We start from the raw sequence: 6,334 nt of genomic DNA, 5'->3' as shown, positions 1-6,334 counted from the left end.
TGCTGGCCTCCAACTCACTGAACCCTACCTGTCTCTGCCTTCTGGATTGCTGGGGTAAAAGGTGTGTTCTTCTACATCAGGCTAAAACAAACTCTCTCACTTCTATTTACTGTGTGTCTATATATGTGCGTGCAATTGTGCTACAGTGCATGTGTGGAGATCAGAAAATAATGGTGTGTGTGTGTGTGTTGTTTTGAGACAAACTCTTTCTATGTAGTGAGGAATGGTCTGAAACTTGCTATGTTGTTGTGTGATATTTTACTCTTTTGGCCTTTGGGGGGACCCACCACCCAACTCTGAAATAAATCACATATAGAGACTTATTCTTAGTTATGAATGCCCAACCTTAGTTTGGCTTGTTTCTGGCCAGCTTTTCTGAGGCTATCCTGACTTTCTTTTCCTGTGGGCTTTTGCCTTTCTTACTTCTGTATATTTTTCTTTACTTCTTTCTCTGTGGTTTGCTGTGTATCTGGGTGTCTGGCCTCTGATGTCCTCCTCTCTTTGTTCTCTTGCTTTTTCTTTTCCTTGTTTCTCCTTCTATTTATACTCTGCCTGCCAGCCTAGCCTATCCTTGCTCCTGCTTCATTATTGGCTGTTCAGCTCTTTATTAGAATCATCCAGTGTTTTAGACAGGCACAGTAACACAGCTTCACAGAGCTAAACAAATGCAGCATAAACAAAAGTCACACACCTGAAAAGAATATTCCAACATTTCCCCCTTTTTCTTTCTAAACAAATATGAAAAGTTTTAACTGTAACATAGTAAAACTGTATACAATAAGAACAAGAAAATAATTACATTTACAATGTCCTGAATTCCAATAATTTGTGTCTGGTATATTTAAAGAAAAATACTCCATAATCTATCCTATTTTAGTAAATCCAAAATTTCATACCTAATTTACTTTCTATCGTATCCAAGGAAAACTACAACTATAATTATCTAGTCTTCAAAGGCACCAGAAGAATATAAACAAACAAAATAGTACATCGCACACAATTTCTTCTTCTTCTTCTTCTTCTTCTTCTTCTTCTTCTTCTTCTTCTTCTTCTTCTTCTTCTTTTTTGTTTTCGAGACAGGGTTTCTCTGTAGCTTTGGAGCCTGTCCTAGAACTAGCTCTTACAGACCAGGCTGGACTTGAACTCACAGAGATCTTCTTGCCTCTGCCTCCCGAGTGCTGGGATTAAAGGCATGCACCACCAATGCCCGACTGTACATGACTTCTAAAACCTCTAGAAATGACAGAGACGTCTGACTGCCTGAACAGTCACCAAAGTCTCTTTGCAGTGTTGGGACATCCATCTTCAGCCTACAAGCTTATAGTACCTATCAGACTTTTCCATGAAGCAGGAAATTTGAAAGACTGTTCCACCTATGTTGGCAGTTTATATCAGTCACTTTTTTCTGTGTCCTGCAGAAGGTCTGGCAGTTTCTTCCGTGAAGTAGGAATGTCGTAGGACCATTTTGCCTTTTTCAGTCAAGCAAAATTCACTGGTCCCTTTCCTGCAGGTCCTGCATGTCCAGTTTATACAACATACTTCCAAGCAGTCAAAGCAGGAACAAGCTTCTTGTCCAAATGACTAGCCTTGCCACAATGAAAACAAACTCCAAAAGGAGTTTCTTTAATGCCCATATCTCCTCTGAAGTAAACTGGTGTTGCCAGGAGCAGATGTGTCTTCTTGTCATGAAAAACTTTAACAAAACATTTAAATGCCACATTCTATAGGTTTTTGAAGTATTTGAAGACCATCCATCTAAAATATATCTCTAGGGCTGGAGAGATGGCTCAGAGGTTGAGAGCACTGACTATTCTTCCAGAAGTCCTGAGTTCAATTCCCAGCAACCACACGGTGGCTCACAACCATCTGTAATGAGATCTGGTGCCCTCTTCTGGTCTGTAGACACATATGCAGAAAGAACACTGTATACATAAAAAAAATAAATAAATCTTTAAAAAAATAAATAAAATAAAATATACCTCTAAATACTCTGGAAAACATATGTAACTTATCTACAAATTTAATTGTTATAGATGACTTGACTAACTACTAACCTGTGTTTCTTGATTATCCTAAATAGTTCATAATAATAGTTTTCAAGAACTAGAATTTTACCTTACATTTTAAAATGAACTGCATAGGCACAACACCTTAAACAAGAGCAAAAACATATATACAATATGTTATAACAAAAATAACCTTGGCATCAATAAATTGGTATTAAATACAAAATTCTTTAAATAAGTGTAGGAACATATATATATATAGGATGTTGTAACAAAAATCACCCTAAATTTGTATCAATATACAAAAGTTCTTTAAACAAGAATAAATATAGAGAGAGAGTATTAAAATTGACTTTGAATTTGTATTCATGTACCGAAATCCATGTCAATGCAAAATATCTGAGGTTAATAGGGTTTTTTTATCCTATAATCCTATATTCCCCTAAATATAACAAACATTAATGACACACAAAATAATCAAAAAACACTCACACTCCTCTTTCTCTTGGGAATCTGACGTTGTAGTCTCTAGACTGCTTTCTGCTGAATGTGGGCAGATGAAGGACAAGTCCTGGGGAGACCAGTTATAACCTTTGTTGATAGATTATCACCTCTCAAGTGTCAGGAGGTTTCTTCTGATCAAACAAGATCCAAATCAAACTGGAATGAATCCATAGCCTCTTGTTTCCTGTGGAAACAAAAGCAAAACCTCTTCTCCAAAACATTTCTGATTTTCATTTGACAAATACATTTTTGACTTTTTTTTAAAGTTAAGGCATTCTTAAAATATCTAGGCTGGTTTATTTCTACAGTCCCCTTTTCAATTCCAGGTCTCTTAGCAGCCGTTTCTTGCGTTTCCACAATCAAAAAATTCAAAATCAACACAATAGTACACAGGATCTAGAGTCCCTGTGTGTTTTCCATCTTTATGGGGCTTTTTTCTTTTACATTACTTTTACCGTCTCTTTAAAGACTCCATTTAAAAAAAAAAATCTTATTTCTTTCTATGACTGCCTGTACCCATTTTGTTTCTTTCTTAAGCCTACGAACACTGGAACCTCTTTAGAGGTTTTTCCATCTGAACCTCTTTTACTCCATATCTTTTAGCCTTTTTTGAAGGCAAAAGCAAACTACAGACTGTTAAGTTACTACACCTGGACCCTCCGCGTGCCCTATATAGGCTGGCCCTGCCCACTCTTGGATGAGTCAGGAAAGTCAAGCCTACAGCTTGCAGCCAGGTCGGAGGTGCCTAACCAGGAACTCCTTTCAACCTTCCTAGGGCTCTAGAATGCTCTGCTCTGTGGCATTTTTACTTTGTTGTTTTTTTTTTTTTTTTTTTATTCCTACTTAACATACTGGCTGCTCAAGGGCTCGCCAGCAGGCACAAACTCTTAAAGGAGCCACTTCCCGGCTTTCTCGGGCTCTAGATGGATATTCGAGCCTCAGGTTGGAACATCAAAATGTTTTATGATGCTTTACTCTCTTGACTTTTGGGAAGGCCCACCACCCAGTTTCCACACAAGTCACCACAGAGGCTTATTCTTAGTTACGAATGCCCGGTCTTAGCTTGCCGTGTTTCTAGTCAGCTTTTCCTATATTATCCCAGCTTCCTTTTCCCTTTCTTACTTCTGTATATTTTTCTTTACTTATTTCTCCGTGGCTTGCTGTGTAGCTGGCCCCTGAAGTTTTCCTCTCCTTGTTCTCTTGCTCCTCCTTTGCCTCGGTTCTCCTTCTATTTATACTCTCGCCTGCCAGCCCTGCCTATCCTTGCTCCTGCCTTGCTATTGGCCACTGGGCTCTTTACTAGAAGACCAGGTATTTTATGCAGGCACAGTAACACAGCTTCACAGAGTTAAACAGATGCAGTGGAAACAAAAGCAGCACACCTGAAAATAATATTCCCCAGCACTACGTAGCATAGGTTGGCCTTGAACTCGTGATCATCCCTCTGCCTCTGCCTTCTGAGTTATAAACATGTCTTACTATACCCAGGTTCACAGTGATTTTTCCCCCTCCTCCTCCTTGTCCCCCTCTCCCTGATAAGGTCTCATGTCGTCCAGGCTGGCCTCAAACTTCTGAGCTGCTGGTCTTCCCTACAACAGGCATCTATGTACAGATTCACAGCCTTGTTGGTCCCATAGTGAAAATCAAACTTTATTTCCAGGAGAAAGTTGTAATGTGTGTATGTGTGCTACATGTGGTAGCATGTGTATAAAATATGAACATATTGATGTGCATATGAGCGAGCATGTGTAGAGGTCACTGATCCATATCAGATGCCTTCCTCAATCTCTCCATCTTATCTATCTATCTATCTGTCTGTCTGTCTGTCTGTCTGTCTATCTATCTATCTGTGTATGTTTAAAAACAGGGTCAGCTGGGGGTGGTGGCACACATGTTTAATTTCAGGGGTCTGGAAGCAGACGCAGGTAGATCTCTACGAGTCTAGATAAGGAGTTCCAGGACATCCAGCTCAGTGTAGCGTAATCCTGTCCCAAACAAATAAATAAAAGACAGGCTCTGACTCTTGTATATAGTCTGGCCTCAAACTCCCAGAGAGGACTGTTGTTTCTGCCTTCCAATACTAGGATTAAAGGAGCACCGCCACACCTGGCTCCATCTATTTCTAGAGATGTAGTTGTTAGTCTCTTACTGGACCCAGACCTTGGTGCTTTGACTAGCGTGGCTGCCTAGGGAATCCCAGGGATCTTCCTCTTAGCTCTGCCTCCCTATACTCTGTGCTTAGCTTTTTATGTTGCTGCTGGGACTTGAACTCAGGTCCTCACGTTTTTGTGGCAAGCACTTTACTGAGTTAGCCATCATTCCAGTCCTGTGATTTGTTTTATTTATTTTTATTTTTTTTTGAGACAAGAAGGTCTCAGTCCAGGCTAGCATCAAACTTACTATGTTGCCAATGACGACCTTGAACTCCCAGTCTTCCGGCCTGTTTCCTGAGCGCAGGCGTGACGTGTTCTCTTCTGACTAGGTTTCCATGAGTGAGTGGCACATTTTGGCCGTCCTTGCTCCCTGTCCGGGCCTGGCTAATAGAGTGAAGCAAGCATAGATTTTGAAAATCCCATTTAATCTTTCTAATGGGTCATTTACAAGGAGCAACAGGAAGCCGACTACTTTATTTCCTGCTTAACGCAAGCCCCCCTGAATAATTTTGGCCATTTTATTACCACCCCACTTGCCCAAATGCCACTTTCTCAGTCAGGAAGCTGTAAAGCTAACATCTGAGGAAATCAGAATTTTATTAAACAGTAATGGGCATTACTGAATGTGAATGCATCAGTTGATCATAAATTACATGTTCTGTTTCAGCGGAGGGAAGGTGAGGAAGGAAACGGGCCATGTGCAGTCTAGCCACTGCTGGGGGCACCTTCCCTAAAACAAACAGGAAGCTGGGGGACCAGGGAAGCACAGACTTCTGCTTCTCGGCTAGTGTGCTTATGAACTGAGTGTGCAAGCCAGGGACATGCTTTACCCTACAGTGTGTGGGGTAAAGGGTCCACATCACACACCAGACCCATACCACACCAGGTACACAATATACACAGACACACAAGTATGCATACAAACCACATACCAGACACATACTACATCAGATACATACTACACACAGACACATGGCATACATGCAAATCACACACCACACCACATACCAACCAGATTCATAATATACACAAATACATGACATGCATGCAAATCACACACCACACACATACCATACCAGGCAGATACTATACACAGGTACACAGACATACATACACACAAACCAAACACCATGGGACTGGAGAGATGGCTCAGTGGTTAAGAGCACTGGCTGCTCTTCCAGAGGACCAGGGTTCAATTCCCAGCACCCACATGGCAGATCACAGCTGTTTGTAACTCCAGTTCCAGAGGATCCAACACCCTCACACAGACATACAAGCAGGCAAAACAGCAATGTTCATAAAATAAAAAAACATTAAAAAAAAACCAAACACCAGACGTCTACCACCCAGGCACACAGACACATGGCATACTCACAAACCACACATGCACCATGTTCATACCACACTAGGAACATACCCTGCTACACACCCTATATACACACCACACATACTACCACACCAGTCACATATTCCCTGACCCTCCCACATGTCTCCCATGTACATACATATCATACACACATAACATGTATGTACCACACAAGCATACCACATGTATATCATACCTCACAATCTACCAATAACCATGTAATACAAAATACCACACCACACACCTACCAGTACACACCCCAGAAACTCCAAAAACTACACACATACCACATACATACTCTTCCC

General features: G+C 40.9%; 1 long non-coding RNA gene across 1 annotated transcript; it reads right to left on the bottom strand.

Moving 5' to 3' along the window:
• Positions 1-581: 581 nt before the first annotated feature.
• LOC146893327 (uncharacterized) lies at positions 582-4,975 on the bottom strand. The gene is made up of 3 exons (XR_015738733.1): positions 4,911-4,975; positions 2,499-2,694; positions 582-1,922 (listed from the first exon to the last, which is right to left on the bottom strand). It is a non-coding gene; the product is annotated as an uncharacterized LOC146893327 (long non-coding RNA).
• Positions 4,976-6,334: the final 1,359 nt, after the last annotated feature.

The sequence above is a fragment of the Myodes glareolus genome, chromosome 9 (genome assembly GCF_982192425.1).
Source record: "Myodes glareolus chromosome 9, mMyoGla1.1, whole genome shotgun sequence".
NCBI lineage: Eukaryota > Metazoa > Chordata > Mammalia > Rodentia > Cricetidae > Myodes > Myodes glareolus.
Note: the sequence above shows the minus strand (reverse complement) of the source record. Positions and strands in the feature narration are given on the sequence as shown.